The sequence below is a fragment of the Dermacentor andersoni genome, chromosome 11, assembly GCF_023375885.2.
Source record: "Dermacentor andersoni chromosome 11, qqDerAnde1_hic_scaffold, whole genome shotgun sequence".
NCBI classification, from domain to species: domain Eukaryota; kingdom Metazoa; phylum Arthropoda; class Arachnida; order Ixodida; family Ixodidae; genus Dermacentor; species Dermacentor andersoni.
In genome coordinates, this window is record NC_092824.1 from 70,703,704 (window position 1) to 70,724,340 (window position 20,637).

Consider the following 20,637-nt stretch of genomic DNA (forward strand, 5'->3'; position numbering starts at 1 on the left):
CCACTACGGCGTGCCTCATAATCAGAAAGTGGTTCTAGCACGTAAAACCCCATAATACATACATATATTTACTGCCGCTGCCTCAAAATAATATTATTAAAAATAAAAAGAAAAATAACTACTTGCCTTGTGCCACCCATCCTTCAGTTTACTATCACACGCATATACTGCAGAGAAAAATTAGTTTCGGCAGGAGAAGCTGCCCTTTCGCATTGGTTCACCCACAAGTTGTGTGGCTGTATATTTGTTCAGCAGGTATGCTTACAATAGCCCAGCGACCGGCGTATCTTCTCCGAACCAAGGTCGGACAGACAATAGAAGCAAGGACTTGCTGAAAGGAAAGCTATGGGCCCCGAGACCAGCTTTCTTCCAAGAACGAAAAGGAAAATCCAGCATTCCTGTTGCCCTCCAATGCGCTTCCACACTGGTTTGTTCGGTTCCCCGAGTTTTGTATTCCTTCGGTTCGTTCACAGTGGACGTGCATACACCGTGGTGCGTATATCTGCGCTCTTGAGTTGCAGCAGTCAGACATATCGTCCGAGCATACCGAAGCATACCAACGCATACGGCCGTCCTGGGCTTCGCATCGACAGCGACTCTGCGCCGACCACGAGCCGTGCAAGAACTGACTACACCTCGTCAACGGTAGGCGACAACACCCGGTGAGTTATGCTTCCGGCAAACTTTTCGTTCGCTGTCGCAATCGTACGAAAAAGCAGGCAACGCTACCACTTGTTTTATCGGAAAGTATAAGTTGAGCTTATAAGGTTACGCTCCTATAGTTTATTAAGCTGGGAACTCAGTTGCATGGCTTTAGATTCTTCCCGCAGAAATGGCCGCAAGTACAAGCCAGTATTCTGAATGTTGCCTTATAGCGGTGATATTATTAATGATAGGAAAAACTATTAAATACGGACGAATGAAAGTTTTAGTTCTGCTCTTTGAAATTCAGCGTTCGGCAGCAAATAGTCACCGGTCTGTAAACAACGCCAGTTGCTACATTCAGCCATATTCAAATGCGAAATTTCCATCAAAGTAAAAATCCAACGTTTTCGAACTAAGTCTACGAACACGTCGTAGAGCTGCAGCAAGGCTCGCAATGCTGTAACCACGGTAGGTTTTTTTTTGCCAAAATATGGTCACAACAGATACCCAATTAGTAAGAACCGCGTATATCGGGCTTATTCTTGGCAATTATGAATTTTTAAACTTACACATACGCTCGCGTATAATATATACATGCAGAAACTATAAAAGAATTCAGCTTGACAATGGTACGTACAACAACCTCATACAAGAAGCAGAAGAACCGCCACGGCCACTCAAAAAAAATACTCGAAACGGAGTGCGTTGCCAAGTGCGCAGGTCAAACAGCCACAAAAATGATCCTACTCTTCGAAAGCGCCCGTTTTACTGCAGAAGACTTACCGCAGAAATTAATAACGGTGCGCTGAGGCTTGTCACGTCATTTCTAGTTTTTTAGAACTCCAGGGTTTTCGTTTAATGGAAGACATCATGAGCCGAAAATATCATGGCAGTGCCTCATTAAGCAGGATAAAAGGCTCGAAGTAGACAGAGAAGATAAACAGGCATACGCGTTCCCACACGCTGTGTCTACGCTTCTATTGCTCTTTCTTGTTTTCTATTTGTTGGCGCACTGGCTGTAGGATTTTCGGCAGTCATATTAAGCTGTTGTAGCGTAACTATTAGGCATCTGAATCATAACATTCGCTCGACGTGTTTTATGTGCCACATGAAAAGAAATGCACTGTAATTTCTTTGTTTCTTTGCTAAGATTAGTCACATCGAGCGTGCATAGCAACAAACTTGACCGGGTGTAAGCAAAAAAAAATGTATTATGTGAAATATTGATCGTTCAGGTAATGGGGATTGCTACGAACAGCGGTGAATGATTTTCCTGGTCTACGTAATGTTCGGGAAGCTGAGCCTAACATATTTGAGTATTTGAAAGACAGCTTCATGCTTAAGAAGACACTTCATATAGCAAAGCGATAAAATTGTATCAGTAGTCGCACAATATAACTTACAGCTGTCTTTAAAAGCGAAGCTTCCTTTACCCCTTTTTTCGACTTTCCCACGGCTTAGAAAAACTTGTGTACCGAGTTGATGAGGGAGGGAAGTTTTATAACTGCGCAAGCAAACTACCGCAGAGAGAGAGAGCACACAAGGACAGGCGCAGTTCCACTGCTGCTGCTGCTGTCTTGCACTCCTTGTCGGGAGGAGGGGAGAGGGTTCAGAGCGTGTACATGTGACAAGAGTGCGGCAGAGAGGAAACGAGCCTTTGCGCCGCGTCGAATGTTCGGAACACGCTCTGGAGCTCCCTGGGCGTCGCCACAAGTAACCTATTCACAGATGGGACCTGATCTTGACAGCTATGAATTATCCGTGACCTCCCGCAAAAGCATGCGTGACCCCCAGCAAAAGCATTACAGCGCTTACCTTTCTACGAACCTGCAAGCCCAGAGGGAAGCTACATGGAATGATAGAAAAGAGGGGGCAGATGAGGTAGAGAATGAGTAGAACTGACGCTGTTCCAGAACGAGCGATTGAAAGCCTTACCACTCTCTGCTCGCGGTTCCCATACGAGGGGTAGGGGGGGGGGGGGGGATAGGGAAAAGCTGACATGAGAAGGCAAGGAAACGCTACTAAAATGAATATGACAGTGGTTGCGGGCAAAGGGGATACTTTTTTTGGAAAATAAACCCCATGGAAATTTGTCAAGCGGAAAACTTACGCAGAGCGTGCTGCAGACCCGCAATAAGGTGCAGCGTAGGGTCTAGGCAACCATACGAAAGCGAAGTTGTTGACACTGCTGTGCCCGCCACGGTGGCTTTGTGCATATTGAATTGCTCGATGCCGCAGGTTTAATCCCGACCGCGGCAGCCGCATTTCGACGGGGCCGAAAAAAATAAGGAATACTCGTGCCGTGTTTGATCTCTCGATCATCGCATCTCTAAATCCAAAACACCTGCGTGTCGTCCGTTCGGGGCAAGCGAAATATCCCTATAGGGGGTCAATATTATTCCGAAGTGCCACTACTACACGCAGTGCCTCGTACTCGTATCGTCGTTTGAGCACGCGAAACCCAAAAACTTCATTAAAAACAATTGACCCGCCATCTCGGCCCTACGAAAGTGGATGTCCAGCGAAGCTGTTGAAAACCACGACAACGGCCGAAGGGGGGGGGGGGGGGGGTTATGCTATGCTTTATTGTTTTACGGTAATGGTAGCAGTGGTAATTTAGAGTAATGGGAGAAATGGTAACTTTGAGAGCACGCCGCCTCCCATAGCTGTGCTGCAACAAAATTGAACTCCGTTGATATTCTATTTATGTTATAAACGAAACGCGCATGACATCACTCCCCCGCATTGCAAGCTGCCGTGGCCGCGGCAGCTTGCTCAGAACAGGAAGTTCAGAACGGCAGCTTGCTCAGAACAGAACAGAAAGTTCTCGCCAGCATAGTTTACCTATGTTTAGAAGTTTATACGGCCGATAAAACTACTATGTTCCCTTCGTATCGCTGTGCAATAATTTGCTATGACAATCAATGCTTGGCCTTCCGGGCGAAACTACGGCTCTTTTCATCACACAGTTTTCCGCTAACCGACGTTCTCCGGAACACAATACTGCTACTATGGCTGACAAGATTATTGTGGATATTCACGATATAGTCTGATTTGATTTGAAAAAAAGAAGAAATAAAGCCATTTCCACGCAGTGAAGACTGTCAAAACAGCGAAGCTGGTGGTCGGTTTTCTCAAGTTTGAACTCGCGTTTAGAGCTAATTTCATGAAAGTCTTCGGTCTCGTTGTCGTCATTTTGCTAGAATCGAGCTTCGGTTCCGGATTGCGCACACTCTTCAGTCGCGTGAGGTTGTGATCAAACCACAGTCTATCACACACCTTGCAGCTGTGGCCGCACTCACAGTCGAGCAATTCTCTCTTGAACAGTCAGTCGGCACCTTCCGAGGGAAGAATATCTGCTTTGATGTCTCTGCTCGGCCACCTACTCTCGAAGTTAGAGGTTAGCTTGCCTCTGTTGGTGCTTGGCTTGGGTTGCCTTCTCTTGAATGCGGGGGGGAGGGGGGGGGGGGTTGGCTGGCCTCCACCGGCGCTTGGCTGCGCTCCCCGTTCTCGATCCTCGGCGGTGGCGGCTTCCCTCCGCCGGCGCTTTGCTTGCGCTTCGCGCTCTCGAAGCAGGTGTTTCGCACGACGTCTGCGCGGCCGGTCTCGTGCCACGCGCTTAACGGGGGGAGAAAAGGCGCACACCAGCCAAGCGTCTGCTACTAAAACCCTCTTCTCCCCCTCCCATGGCCTATCCCCCATAGTGGGTTTGTGCCATTAGAACGTTTTTTGTGTAGGGAACGCAAGCAGCTTGCGTACGCAAGAACTAAGGGCGACGGTACTGCGCATGCGCAGAGCGCTACGTCTGCTTGAGTCCTTGGGTTGCTGGGGTGGCCGGAAACATCGCTGCCCCTAAGAGGTCTCGTTACCTACGTGATTCTCGCGGTGTACGAGAACTTACGAGAAGCGAAACAAGCCGCCCATCCCGCCACACAGACGGAGAACATGGCTGCGCCGGCGAGGATGTGTGCTCCTGTGCATTTCACCGCCGACGTGGTAAAGAAGCTGGTGCCAGAGAACACCGGCACGCTGTCGCCGCAACGGTGGTATGTCGAAATTTGCAGGAGGCTCTAAATAAAAACACAGACCACAACGGGTTATGCTGCACGAGACGCCTAGCTACAGTTTACCAAACGTGCGTTTCGATTGCTTCGGCTCGGCCTCGGTCGTAACGTAGGCGCGTAGATAACCTTACAAATATTTTGCCTAGTGTCGACAGGCATCGTTCTTATATATATATTAACTGCTTTTCATAAAATTAGTTTAATGTACTTTACTTCATATGCTTGATTTTACACTTTAAAAAATGATAACGTAGCAACGATCAAACGCTGATGGCGCTGCGAGCGCATGCGACCTTTTTGGGGCTTGCGTTTCGGGGCGCCAACATATCACGTGTTTCGGCTTGCGTACCCAAACGCTAACGCACCCAAGCGCCAGGGGCCCAAACGCCTTGCGCCCCCTTAACTAAAGCTCTATTGTGGCGCACTCCATGTGGCACACACCCGCCCCAAGCAACATGCCTGTTGAGTCGGCGTGGGCTGTGTTTTGCCAAACAAGGCAACAGCGTGTACCGGTGACGGCTTGTGTTACGGGCGCTGGGACAGGTCGGTGCTCGAGGCCTAATTTACTCAGAATACAAAGTAGTGCGAACCTGAAACGAATACAATAAGTACGAATACACATCTATGCCTATAATTCATTAAACATTTCTTCGTTACACTTGACTGATCAGCATAGCATGCCCCTCGTAAAAGTGCGACATTGGGAGTGGCACGTCCCCGTTACTGTCCTCGCAGTGCGCACATAGCAGTTAGCTCGTTATGTCGGACGGTAGAGAGACCGCCCCGCAAAGACCTTGGCCCCGGGTTTGAATTTTTCAAAAACTTTTGCTCAAATGCAAAGCTTTATTTCTAAAAAACCCGTATGGTTTTCCTTTGTAGCTTTGTGCTGCATTCGGGTGGATCACAATGCTCGCTTTCACGAACCTTTCTCCACCTTGCGGGATTCCACAGAAGTGATTTTCAAGATATAGTGATCTTAGGCTTTATGAGTACGATTTCTATTTTATTGTCATTAAGTATGATTAGACAAGTCGGCGCCAGTGCGACCGCTAACGTGTACGTGCAAATGTCCCTAGACCTGTGTCCGTGTAAACCAGAAGTCGGCAAATGCATGTCACTGTGCGCACCACAACGCAAGTGCGCGAGTGATATCGTAGTGGTAGCATGAATTAAAGGAACTCATGATCTCAGTGTGAGTGTACCGTCAGTCCACCTACCTTGTAAGGAAATATCCTTCCATTCTCTGTATTCATATGCTGCACAGACAGACACAGTTGTGCACGCTTCGGTGGTTTGCTCTTTGCATGTTTATTATTATTATTTTTAATATTATTATTATTATTGTAATTCCCGATTATGTGATCTAGATGGTTCTCGCAATAAATTTTGTTGCTCGTTAGTGCTTGCCGGTGTCTGTTCTGCTCATCCACGTTTTCATTTAGTTGTTCTACTCTATTCATCATACAATGCTGCGTGTTCACAGTTACGTTTAGGTGAAAAAGTTTCTGAAATCTCCTGTCCCACTTGCCCATTCTAGCATCTGAAACCCAGATATGTGTCTACTTGTAGTGAACCTGACGGCGCCTCCATGGCCGAAGTCCAAAGCAACGCGGTTTACAATTCAACTCTCAACGGCCCTCACGTTTGCGGCCAATGCGGGACGACCTTCAGCCGCCTGCATCACTTCCGCAGGCACCTGGCCATGCACCTGTACTGGGAAGCAATCGACGAGGAACGCGGTGCAAAAGTCGAGGAGAAGGCGGAACCACTGGACCTCCAGCAACGCCACGACAAAGGTAAAAAAAAAAAAAAAATATTTCGAACCTCCCGACAATGGACGGAGATGCAATGGCTGGCGTCTTTGCCGCTTTGTAATGGGGTCGCCGTAGTTTCCCCCTGCGTTGTCAAGAAAAAAAGAATATGTATATATATATATATATATATATATATATATATATATATATATATATATATATATATATATATATATATATATATATATATAACATGGTTGTCACTCGCTTACGTACAGGCGATGTAATGTAATGCCGTGTCCAGATATGTGTCTACTTGTAGTGAACCTGACGGCGCCTCCATGGCCGAAGTCCAAAGCAACGCGGTTTCATATGAACGAAGATAGGGAGTGTTTGAAGTTTGGGTGTACAACCTGCTTCACTATAGATGGTGCTTTAGTTCTAGTAAGTGTGAGAAAGACGTCGGTTGTGGTGGGCGGCTGGTTCTACTGTCGAAATTAGAGTCGCGCGAATATTGGGGAACTTTCCAATACCGAATCCCATAGTCACTATTTGTAGATGCCAACAATTGATCGAATACTTATCGAGTATGTGCAAGCGTCCACTGCGGTCAATGAAACATAAATTTGAAGCAAATGTACGGTAAGATTAAAACCCCCCCGGGCATAGTATGCAATTAAAGACGAGAACTTGCGTGTGGAGCGGGTTAGGTCGCCTAAATAACCATGCTTTACAGGCTATCACGTGATCATTCGCATTCTCTGAACAGTTCTGTGGATGCGAAGAAACAACTTGTTTGCACTCAATGCTCCTTTTGTGCTTTTATTAAACAACGCTTAATTCATGCATACTGTGTGATGAAAGTAACTTGGTAACTTTAATACTACGAGTGTGAACATCGTTTTATAATATTTGTCGCAACGATTGTAAACGAAATATTTCAGTCTATTATAGAGACTCTCTAGAGACTTGCTGGATTTCGTTACTTACCACACGCATTCTTGCAGCTGACCTAGACGCTGGTCGGCGACGACTTGACGAAGCCGAGGAACGTCGGGAAACCTGCGGACAGCTCCCGGGGAAGAGACGGAAGGCAGACGGCGTACAAGGCACCAGTCGCCCATTGACACGAAGTTACAGAAACATGATTTTAAGGAAACGAATAAAGAGAGAACACTGACTGAAATTGCACTCGTAGAAGTGTTCTTCAAGCCCTGCGATTTCATTTAAAAGGACCAATAAAGAAAACCAAATTGTACTGGTAGAGTGTTCAGAGTGTTCTTTCTGCCCGCTGATTTAATTTATTAGGGGATGAAGGATAATTAATACAGCGGAGTAACCGAAGGCCCAGCTTCATCCTTTTTACGCTGGTCTGGGAAATTTTGCTGTCTTTGGGCAGTTTATTTGTTCTTGTTTTCTTGCGCATGAGTAGAAGGCGCTGGCTGCGTTAGGAAGAACTGTAATCCAGTTGCTTATTGATAAACAACTATCTCCGAGCAGACACTCCCAAACGCATGAAGCAACCTCGAGCTACTATGGTATCGCCAAGGATGCATTCCCGCCAGTACCCACTCTTGAATCACTCCTTGCTTAGGATCCTCCGCTCACTTTAAGACTAAACATTAGGCTATTCCAAACAATAACAATAGTGAGACAATTCTCTCTTTGCCATTTGCCAGCACTCGCACATAATTACAAGAGAGAAGGGGAAAACGGAAGAAGAAGAAAGCGAGTCACTATAGCTCTACAATCTGAAAGGCACTTGTATAGAGTGACCGGCAGCGTCCGCAGTTGCTTCCTTGAGGTAGCTGCAAGGTTCCACTTATGCTGGTCCGATAGCGCATGGACGTAGCGCGTTGCTTCATTGCGGCATTGGGCTGTGGGTATTTTTTTAACGACGGCTAAATAGACCGATTGGCCACTCTAGACAAGTGTGGCTTGAGTGTACATCAAAATCATCACTAAGACTTATGAACACACGTTATTACAAACAATGTGTCACGGAAATGAAAGCCGTCATTTCAGGGCAACACTAAAAACGAGGTAAGTGCAAGATCACCCAAAAGTAGCGACAGACACCTGAGCAAGCGCGATGCAAACGGCAACCACCGTAGAACCGTAAGACAAATTAAATGAGCTTCCATGATGTTCCAGAAACTGCCGAACCATGGAGAAAGGTAGAAAAAAGAACAAAGAAAAAACTACGACATCTCTATAGGGCGAACATTCATGACATTTTATGTGTGTGCCCTGATACTCAGGATGTCATGCACAGACCGAATATTCCAGAGGATTCTAATTGTAGGATGACAGACAACGAAATGGCGCCTCCGCCATGACGTCACTTAAATGAGCGAACATATTTGGTTGGCGCGTATATACAACTTGGGCAGTAGTGTCCTCGACGTTACCGTCTTAGTATGACACTTTGTGATAGAACGTCACCAAACAGTTTCGAAGGCTGGTCGTGAAAAATGCAAAGGAATGGCTTTGGAAAATGAAGAAAGTGCCACGTGATCGGCAAGCGGTACCTTCTAGCCCCTTCGAGCATTCCAGAGAGCGTGACACGAGCCTCGCTTTAAAAGCTACCATGAACCATAATGGTTCCTGCAAAACTCACTATAGGGGAGTCTAGGGCTGGTGTCGCTGGTGTATGGTCACTGCAGATTAACTTGCGGAGGTTAGCTGCCTGAAGTCATATTGCCTCACTCTCTCTCTTCTTATTTTTTGTTTTTGTAAAGGGTACTCGTGTATCTACCCCGCGTCCGGAATGAACCACACGTTACAAATAAAAATTTGTCCCAAATTGGCTTGGGAAGTTCGAAATATTTATATCGTAGAAAAAGGGGGCGTCGGTATATTTCGGAGCATTCCGAGCAAAGAAAAAAACTACTTTCGATCGAACTAATGCGCCGATTGTAATGTAAGGTCTCCACGCGATTCAAATGGGTCCGCTTTTAGTTCGCGGCAACACCTATTCACGAAATGACCGAAAACTTGCTCAAAAATGGTTGTTTTGCTTATTTGGCCGCAAAATTGTCAACATAAGCTTCTTGCTGAGCCTAGGTACCAATCCAAGTCGTGGACGAGCTGTTTCGCCGAACGTTGATTGTACTCTCAGATAACATGAAGGGAGGTCATTGTCTCGATTTCGGCACTTTGATTTTTTTAGTGTTTCTTTTTTATGTAGTTCCGTTCATGTTTGATAACTGGCTGCACAGGGAAATAGCTGCGCCATCAGTTCAGGGTCTGTGATTGCGTAAACAAGCCCCAAAGCCATGCAACACTTCGCCGTTTCATACGACCGCTCGAATGTTAACGAAAATAACGCTCGCGATTGTCCTTCCATTGAACGCACTGTGGCAGTGTTAAATAAATGTTGTCACTCATTGTGTCTGCAAGCGGACAAATACATACGCCGAGTGGTGATTCGGGTCATCGCTTAAAATATAAAGGCCTCAAGTTTGAAAACACGTATTCACGTCATAATCGATCAGGATCATAGCATTCTGACTGACGTCATAAAGATGCCAACGACATGAGACAGCAAGCGTCTGTCTCACGGCAATATGTGTCATAAAGGCAGCGGGAAAATGTTCGCGTAATTTGGGCGAAAAGTACGCTTCGGTACGTCGGCTGCACCGCAATACAAAGAGCAGCAAGAAGCGGGCTTCCCTACAGCACAGATTGCGGAAAAAAATCTTTCATGCCGCTTCGGGGCCATCTCCAGCAATTCGGTGCATACGCAGTTCCATCCTTTTAAAGTTGGCGCCATTGCAGCTTCCGTCTTTCTTCCTTATGTTCTCGGCGCACGCGCTCCTTTTCTGGCACCTTCCTATTGGACTACAAGCTCCGCGCGACGTAGTACGCCTTTACGCACGCTGCTACGCCGCTGTTGCCGGCAAAGCGCGATGTACGGCAGTACGATGAATCATGTCCACGCATAAAAAAAAACAAGAAAAGGATACGCTTGGCGTCACGTGGCGAAAAGTTTGGTCCATGAGAAAGAAGGCGAACAGGAGGGCGAGACCAGAGGAAAGGAAAAAGACGGGGAGAACGTTTGGTGGCGCGAAAATTTAAACAGCGGCGTCACTTATAGAGTTTGAGGCTTATCTTTCGCGAAATAAAGCCCATTTTTTTTCCCCCACGGTCTGAGCTGTAGTGAAGTCGACTACTTGCAGTGCCGTGTCTCGCAGTGAAGCCAATGCGTAGTATAATATGTACGCACTTGTATTGTTTATTGAAATGTTAAAATAAAAGGGAGGGAGTGGGTGAAATTACCGCAGACCACGCTGTAATAGTCTACCGTATGGTTGCTGACAACTGAACTGCTCGCACACTTTCAACGAGCTGACGAATCCCTCCAAGGCCTCAGCTGTACCCCCCATCGCACATATCCCTTAGCAATCTACAAGCAACCCTTTGGCGCCAATTACAAACACACACTCTCCAATCTCCTGTCACTCTTTCTCACTATAACCCAATTTTCCTCACATCAGCCTGTACTGTCTGTCCCGAACATCGCGCTTCTGCTCTCCATCTCCTTTCTCATTGCCCGGCGGATCCTACCCCGCGGAGCCTAGAGGAACTGATGACGTAGGAGGACTGGGAGACCATGCTGCGCTCTGGAGACCCGGTCATGCAGACCATGGCTTCTGATCAGGCTGCCAGCGTTATGGACCGAAGTAATATAAACGTTTGAGTGCAGTGGGGTCGTGCGGGGGCCCGGGAGCCTACGAGCCCCAAATTCCTCAGTCTGTCAATAAAGTTTTTGGGATGATAATGGTGAGCGACTATCACCGGAATGGGTGATAGAAGAGTGAAACAAGTGGGAAATAGCTGAAAGCAGATATGATATTCATATTCATTGCGAGGCTTAGCTTTCGACAAAACGGGCCGACATTTTTTTCCAGCGGTCTGTACTGTAGTGAAGCCAACTACTTGCAGTGAAGTCAATGCGTAGTATAAAGTTATGTACTTGCATTGTTTATTAAAATATTAAATAAAAGGGAGGGAGCGCGGGAAACTACTGCAGACCACGCTGTAATCATCTATCACAGCACTGCTTGCACCTGAACGAATGTCACCATAGTGGGTGATAGAGGAACGGAATTAATGAGGATAGCAGACCTGATATACATATTCATTGCGAGGCACAGCTTTAGACAAAAAAAGAGCGAGATTTCCCCCACAAATCGGCAATCACACCAAGTCTTGCTTTTGATTTTCATAATGGGGGCTGGCGCGCACGCCTCGCCCCACTACCAAAAATTGCATGCTCCAGCTACCCCGACTTGGGGAAGTGGCGTGCTTCAGCCAACCGCAGTGCTATGGAGAGGCCTCCGCACGGGGTCGTGGCCTCCGTGATCACCGCCAACCCAACACCAGGTAAGTATGCGGAGGCCAGCGTTGGAAAACGGCGCCATGTCTGAAACGATGGCATGTGGCACCAGGCAGAAATGTCAATTTAAACTTCATCTGGAAAGGCGGCAAAGTCGCAAACGATATTTAAGCTGGCGTAGCTGACAGAAGGTCATCGTGCTAACAAAGTTTTAAATTAAATTACAGCAACGCTCTGCAGACTGACTTGCATATGAGAACTCATGCGAGCAAATGTGTGAGAACTTCAGCGCGCAGTTTTGTACTGCCGCGCTATTCCTGCCGCGGTAGCTTAGTGGCTGTGGCCATGAGCAGGTGAGCTTGAGAGCTCGAGCCCGGCCGTGGCGACTGCATTTCGATGGGGGCAAAATGCAAAAATAAAAGCGTTCGTGCATTTATATTTGAGGCCTCAGCTGGTTTAAAGCTTATACGGATTCTTACTATAACGTGCCTCATCATCATGTCCTGATTTCAGCACGTGAACCCGCAGATATGAATTAATTTTACTTAACGCCGCGTCTTGTTTAACTGAAATCGCAACTCTGAAACCAAGATGAGAATTCCATCCTGCGTTGTCCCACACCCGAAGAAACTCAATATTCATGCGCAGATGAATGCATCCTTATTGCGCAGTCGACTGACCTAGTTAAAGTAAAAACGTTTACTGTTCTATCTACTAAAACTGACTCGGATAATGAAAAAGTTGCGCGCCTTTTGTTCTCTTTCATTTAATAGCATCTGAAATCAGACTGCTAGACCACTTCGACGTCGATCAAAATATTTAATTATTTTTGTGACCACCTAGGTAATGACAGTAAATGAACATCCGAAATAGTTAGCCGCCTAATGACAGTAAATGAACATCCGAAATAGTTATCCGCCTCAGCTTCATTCGTTGCTCTCGACAGGCAACATTATATTCACACTAACCGACTTTTCAATGCTTCGTAAAAAATGCGTTGATATATTTGTGACAGATTTAACTGGTCACTTTGGAACCCTCAAGAGGTTTCTCGCCGTGGGGTTTACATTAGGCTGGCTGCTATCACGTGCTGCGAATACAATCGCCGGGTTTACTCAGTGCGCCGCCCTCCAGCTCCGAGGGCTCGGAGGCGCTCGCACCTTCAAGCTCGGAGTGCGGCCGAGATGCGACAGAATTCTGATCACGTGTCTCTTCCGGTTCCTCTGCGAACAGCCGAACGTTTGGCTGCAGCAGACTCGAGAGGTCTCTGCATCGCTGCCCACCGAGTTGTGGCACGGCAGGGACCAGTCGAATGTGGGCAGGCCACGTCATCCCGCTCAGAGCAGCGGGACGTTCACAGCATGCGCGAGTGCTCACAAGTTAAGCAGGTTTCGTAATAAGGTCCTCCAGCGGCACACTGAGCGTACCCAATGATATCCTCTAGACCACCACGCACTTTACGCATATTATTTGCGAGGACGCGGTTGGATTATGTTTCGTGCCAACAACAGTAGATCCATTCGCCACTTTATTGACGTGAAGCACCCGGCGATAAATGGCATCACTCGGCATCTGAGCCAACCTCGTGCGCCGCCGGTTCTATTTTGGTCTCGCGCGTGGCCAGTCGCGCCAAGCGACAGACAGTTTAGACTAAAAGCGACGTCACTGACTTCCCGACCAGAACCTTCAAAGCTGAGCTCCAGAAACGGTGCATCAAATAGGAAAAAAAAGTAACACTGTCGGGATGCTGTGTCATGCCCAACAAGGCGGCTGGTTTCCGCGTCGTTCCCTTATCTACGCGAACATCTAAACTGGGAACGAGAGTAGCGGCGCCGGTAAAAGGTCAGCGATAGTCGCGTGATGCAGTGGTGCTTTGCAAGCACGCGGAAGACGCCGATGCCGGAGTTGGTGCGACTTACTCCAGGGGTGCCAAGGAAGAAAGAACGTCAATATGGTGGTTTCCGGTCTCAGCAAGGAACATCACGTCTCCGACGATGTTGTAAGTGAAGCTTCGTCCTTTTTCAGCGTAAACAGTTCTCCGGATGGCTTCGAGGTGAACCTGCAACTAAAGTTGGTTCCGCTTAAGGAACAGTGCGAGAAGGCTAGCAGCTGGGAACTATAGGTTAGGGGTCCGAACGCAGAAATGTTCATTTATGAAGAATATTGACACCTTAAGGAAATTAGAAGTGAATGCGCAGTCCTCCACTATTGTGTATCCCGTTTCAAAGAGCTGTTTATACAGGTCATTGATTTCTCTGTCGTTCCCTGCGCATTGCATTGAGACGTTAAAGCAATCAATCAGCCATTCAGTCGACGAAATTTATATAGGAGCAACCACCCGGTGCAGGCAAGCATCGCACAGTACGCATGCATACGTACGAATACAACGTGGCTGACGCTTTAATAAGTTGCCAAACAGTCGTATTGCGGGCCTGCATAGACCGCTGTGGTATTGCTAGGTAACCTGTGAACATTAACGTCGCAAAGGCAGCTTGTTCGCGTCAAGTCTGCCCTTGCGACCGATACGTCAATCGCGCATTGAGAAAACTCAGTCAAGTCGAATTTTGCTTCTTACTTGCTCATTGGGAAAACTATGCAAATAGGAATGTATTGTTGCGTGCTAATCTCATAGGGGGAACCCTTTCATAACTACGTGTGTCATAACCAAAGCTGCGCATTCATAACCGAAGCTGTCAGCGTATGCCGAAACGCGCGCGGCGTGCTTTCTGTCCCCCAGACGCTTCCGCGTGTATCGAAAGATCGCGTGACCGGATCGTCGTGACTTAGGCCGAGAGAGGTCTATTCTCGGAGCTCAGTCAGTTTAAGCGAAGGCCTTTCTAGGCTCATGGTGAATTTGATGTAGGTAAAGGCAAGGCGCAGAAGACCAGGACTTAGGAAGAACACAAACGACAAGACGGTTCTTCCTAAGTCCTGGTCTTCTGCGCCTTGCCTTTACCTACTTCAAGCATGAACCAACTAGCCCAAGCAAGAGTTTTACGTGAATTTGATGTCAGCAGACCTGACCGCCGGAGTTCCGCCGAAGCGTCATCACGCCATACGAAGACAGATTAAACACAGAATAAAGAATGAAAAGTTATTGATATTGACAGTTGGTGAACGATAACGTTACAATAGAGATTGGTAGAGGTTAATAATGACTGGTAATTACTACTTATGACTACTAATGACCCCGAAATCACCAATATGTCAACGACGGCTAGTAATGACCAAAATTGATTAGAAATTATTAGAAATGTCTAGTAATCAGTAGTAATGACTAAACTGACTACTAATGAATTGTAATGACTACCAATGACTACGGAATCACCAATATGTCTAACTGCGGCTGACTAAGAATGCTTACTAGTGAGCAGTAATGACTAATAATGACTGAAATGACCTGTATTGACTATGAAACGGCCAATATGTCTAACGACGAGTTGTAACGACTACAAATGATTAGAAATGACTAAAAATGCTTAGTAATAACCAGTAATGACTAATAATGGCTGAAATGACTACTGATGACAACGATATGACAAACATGTCTAACGACGCCTTCTAATGACTACAATTGATTACAAATGACTAAATATGCTTAGTAGGGAGCAGTAATGACTAATAATGACTGAAATGACGTAATGACTAATAGTGACTATGAAATGACCAATATGTCTAACGACAACTTGTAACAACTACAATTCATTAGAAATGACTAAAATGCTTAATAATGAGAAATAATTAATAGTAATGACTGAAATGACTTGTAATGACTACTGATGACCCCGAAATGATGAATATGTCTAACGACGAATTGTAACGACTACAACTGATTAGAAATGACTAAAAATGCTTAGTAATGACCGGTAATTACTAATAATCACTGAAAGGACTTCAAATCACCACTGATGACTATGGTATGACCAATATGTCTAAGGACAACTTGTAACGACTACAATTAGTTGGAAACTACTAAATATGCTTAGTAATCACCAGTATTGACTAATAATGACTGAAACGACTTGTATTGACTACTAATGGCTATGATAATACCAACATGTCTAACGACGGCTTGTAATGACCACAACTGATTACAAATGGCTAAAATTGTTACGAGTTACCAGTAATGACTAATAATGACTCGAATAACTTGTGATGACTACTAATGGCTGCGAAATGACCAATATGTCTAACGACCATTTGTAACAGCTACAATGAATTAGATACGACTAAATGTGCTTAGTAATGACAAGTATTGACTAATAATGACTGAAATTACTTGTATTGACTGCTAATGACTAGGATATGACAAACATGTCTAACGACGGCTTGTAATGACCACAATTGATTACAAATGACTAAAATGCTTAGGAGTGAGCAGTAGTGACTAATTATGACTGAAATGACTTGTAATGACTAGTAGCGACTACGAAATGACTATTATGTCTAACGACAACTTGCAATGACTACATTTCATTATAAATTACTAAAATACTTAGTAATGACCAGTAATTACTAATAATGACTGAAATGACTTGTAATGACTACTAATGACTTGTAATGACTACTAATGACCATATGACCAACATGTCTAACGACGGCTTGTGATGACCTAGAACTGGTACAGCACAACATACAAATGAAGAAACAAGCCGAGCCGGCCAGATAAAGGAACAGAGTGCTGCCCGTTGTACAAGAAATGAAGTTCACTAGGGTTGAGGATTGGGCGAGTTGGTATTGCATTATAGAACTGGTGCAATGACCACAACTGATTACAAATGACTAAACATGCTTAGCAGTGAGCAGTATTGACTAAAGGAAAGAAGAGAAAGAGGCGAATGGTAAGAGGAGGAAGAGTAGGCTTTCTCCGTTCACTTCTTAAGAGAGTTCTTAAGAAACCCTGTAATTTTTTGCTTGCTGCCTATTCGGTCAGTCGGTATGCGTGCAGCGTCCATCGATCTTTCGCGGAATGTTTGAGGGCATTATTGTCGCTGCGCGAGAACCCGTAATGACGTGGTACTGTTCTTCAAATCTTGCGCGCTTTTGTGACAGCCCGGAGAAAAAAAAAAGAAATAACCACAGCCTCTGTCACGATGGAAAGAAATTATTTGAATGTTTCTCAATAGTACTCTACATCTTCAGTGAAGATTTTCCCGTTTAGACAATATTTAAAGAACTGGTTAACTAATTATTTGTAAATAATTACCTAAGACCATTAAGATGCAGCTCAAGTTGCGAAAGTGGACAGCGAACAATGCCTGCATCCGCAGCTTCTGACTGTCCGGGTGCCGCCAGGTTTTATTGAAGCACTGCAATGACACGCCGACCCTATCTTATGCGGCTGCTGTGGAGATAGCTGCGACCGATTTCGATACATGCGGATCGCTGTCTTATCTGCTTAATCTCTCGGCAAAAATACAATTTCTTATGCGGTATGGATCAAGTAAATCATAGTGTCAGCATTGGTAATCTGTGGCTATTGAATTTTGCCTTCGTAGCGTCATTTGACGAGTTTCTATGTAAACAAAATCGGCCCTGCTATCGCGCCCATTTTTCTACGTGTATCATACCGTGCAAAACTGCTAAATGACGCGAAATATGGATGCATTGTAGGTGTTGACCTAGATATAAACCTCACTTCAATGTTGTGTCCGTAGCTTGTGGAGAATGGAAGACACTGCGCTATTTTATGGGGGGGGGGGGGGGGGGGGGCGCCACTTTCAATTGTTATATTCTTTTTCGTTGCTTAGGACGTGCGATTCGGTTGATCTGCACATCAACCGAATCGCGCATGGTTGAAAAATAATGACGTAAAACTTGGCAGTGTAGCTCTGCCAGGCGACCTTCAAATGTACCTTTTCCTTGCATCTCGGTTTGTTGGCTACTCCAGCAGAAGGCGTGTAACGTCTGGCCGAGTTTCGTTATCCCTGCATCACAAAAACGAAGATGGGCAAGACAGGATAAAGCAAGGCAGCTTCTACGTTTTGTCGAGTCTTACTGACCCTACCCTGCTGCATTGCGAGCGCAAAACAAGAAGCAGCTCGTGTTACCACGGCAACTTTCCCAGCTCGATAATCGGCTGTCCTACCACTAAAAGCCGAGGGTAAGAGGCGGGTGCTGTTGGTTCGCTGCAGCTTCATAGAATAACAATTCAGCACTGCTTGTTATTTAGCACTGTCAATGTGTGTATGCGTTAAATTTTCGCTCGCAAGGAAAGCAAAATGATGGCTTAAACGCAGGAATTTGAATGTCAGGCGGCATAACAATATCTCTCAAGTTAGGCCGGGAATATATTACGAAGCGTGGATGAGGGTGTATTTCTGCACGTGGCTTCTGTGCTCAGGGTGAGGGTGGAAAACAAACTACTGAGGGCATTTGCCCACCGCTACTGGTTCCAAGGTCATCGTAGGTTCGGTTCTAGGCCACAGCCAGCCCATGTATATGAAGGTGCAGTGCCAAAAGCCTCCGACATAATGCCAAGGAATAATTTAACAAACTTCAAACTGTGAAAAACCCAACCAGCAATCTGGACATCTTTTCCTTTTCTTGCGCAGGCCTTCTTTGGGCCGTGTAACCATGTCAATCATTCCAGAAGGAAACCTTCCAAAGCAGCTCTCGTATCGAGATTCTTCAACAGAACAAAAGTAAATATTTCAATATAAGCATTCCTGCGCTATAGTCAGAGGAAACAAAAGAACAGCACAGCTCCATTTGTCGGGAGTATAACTTCGGAAAGAAAAACATAAATAAGAGTATGCTTGAGACACTCTACAAGTCTTAAACACTTAAATACTTTATAGGTGAAGAACTATTTCGAATGTTGTTTTACTGTCTCTATCAAGGTGGTCATAAATATAATCACTTTTAAAATATTCGTCGATGTTGAAGTGGTCTAGCAGTCTAATTTCAGAAGTTTTTAAATGAAAAAGAATAAATGGCGCGCAGCTTTTTTTCAGTATCTAATTAATTTTTAGTAGATAGAATAGTAGACGTTTTTACGTTAACCAGCTTAGCCGTCTGCGCAATAAAGATGTAATTATCTGTGCATCAATTTTAAGTTTGTTCAGATGTGTAACAGCGCAGGATGAAATTGTCAACCTTGAGTTCAGGGCTGCGATTTCTCATTCAGTAAAATAAGACGCGCCGTTAATCAAAATTATTTAAAATCTGGGGGTTCACGCGCCGAAATCAGGATATCATGATGAGGTTCGTTGTAGTGAATATCCGGGTAAATTTTGTACCAGTTGCGCTTAAATATATAAATCCAGAAACGCTTTTTTGCATTTTGTCCCCATCGAAATGCAGCCGCCACGGCCGAGATCGAGCTCTCGAGCTCGGCTGCTCATGGCCGTAGTCACTTCGTTACCGCGGCAGGAATGGCAGGGCAGATGAAAACAGCACGTTTTCCCTGGCAATAAGTTCTCACTTGAAGTTTAGCCAGGAGAGCACTGCTCTAATTTAATTTAAAGGTTTGTCAGCACGATGATCTTCTGTTCGATACGTCACTTTAAACATCTGTTGCGGCTTTGCCGCCTTCCCAGATTGGCTTTCCATTGACTTGTTTCCTTGTACCACATGCCATCGTTTCAGGCATGGCGTCGTTTTTCGACTGCGATCCCTGCATACTTACCTGGTACTGGGCTTGCGGTGATCACAGAGGCCACGGCCCCGTGTGGAGGCCACTCCATTGCACTACGGTTGGCTGAAGCACGCCACTTCCCCAAGTCGGGGTAGCTGGAGCATGCAATTTTTGGTACTGGGGCTTGGCGTGCGCGCCAGCCCCCATTATGAAAATCAAAAGGAAGATATGGTGTAGCGTTAAGCACGCGTCTGTTCCAAGAACTAGCGTAGTAAAAAAAAATGGCTGTGGCTTAGCTAAGGTTAAGCCCAGGATGCGAAGCATGCTAGCCTTTATTTTAGTTGTTGAACCACTGTTTAGCCTGGTGAACTGCTGTTGCTTGGCTATATTTGGTTCGGTTAGACGAAGAAACCACTCATGCGTTACTCTGCTTCGCCTTCAAAAGTGGAACGCAGTAGTAGTAGTAGTGATTTTAAGATAAAAGGAAGAGAAAAGTGCAGTGCCGTAACTGTCTCTCAAGGGAGGGCACCTCAACAGCACTGCACGGGGTAAGGGGAGTGGGGAGAAAAAGATTAGAGAGAGAACGAAAGAGAGCGAGAAAAAAAAAACAAAAAACAAGAAGGTTAAAGAAGAAGCAAAGCGGGGCTTACAGCCGCGCTCTCAGCTGAGTCTCGTCACAAAAGCCAAGGAGGGCAGCAAGCGCTCTCTTGGCGATGGCGGCGGGGGCTGCGGGAAATAGATCACCCTCCGTGCTGCACGGTAGTCCGACTCGGCGATATGAAGCACAGAGCGCGGTGCGCTCAACGTCGAAGGATGGGCAACGCAGGAGAAGGTGTTCCAGTGTCTAAGAGTGGAACGCGACAGCGTTCCCGTCGACCCGCCAAGGGGTGTAAGACAATGGGCTACGGCGCAGCGACTACGCGCCCCGCATTGGACGCGGTGAGCGTCGAGCAACGCAGCGTTCGGCGCGGCAACGAAATGTGCGCCTGAGCAAGCGACGCACGCCTGAGCCTTAGAAACAGCTCGTTTCTAAGGCAACACCGCATTCACTAGAGGCGCTTTTGTACCGCTTTGAAGCATCGTACTCGTGGCTCAGTGGTAGCGTCTCCGTCACACACTCCGGAGACCCTGGTTCGATTCCCACCCAGCCCATTTTGCAAGAGTTTAGCCAAAGCCACCTAGAAACAAGCGCAGCTGCTTATATACCGCCGCGAGCGACGGCGCGAGTTGGAGCCCCGTTTCTCCTTTGTCGTG

At 46.1% G+C, this 20,637-nt stretch overlaps 2 non-coding genes across 2 annotated transcripts; one reads left to right on the plus strand and one right to left on the minus strand.

Annotated features, from left to right (window-relative positions):
- Positions 1-11,697: 11,697 nt before the first annotated feature.
- On the minus strand, positions 11,698-11,859 carry LOC126518412 (U1 spliceosomal RNA). Its single transcript, XR_007596384.2, has one exon. It is a non-coding gene; the product is annotated as a U1 spliceosomal RNA (small nuclear RNA).
- Positions 11,860-19,426: 7,567 nt separating this feature from the next.
- Positions 19,427-19,589, plus strand: LOC126518407 (U1 spliceosomal RNA). Its single transcript, XR_007596379.2, has one exon. It is a non-coding gene; the product is annotated as a U1 spliceosomal RNA (small nuclear RNA).
- The last annotated feature ends 1,048 nt before the right edge of the window (positions 19,590-20,637 follow it).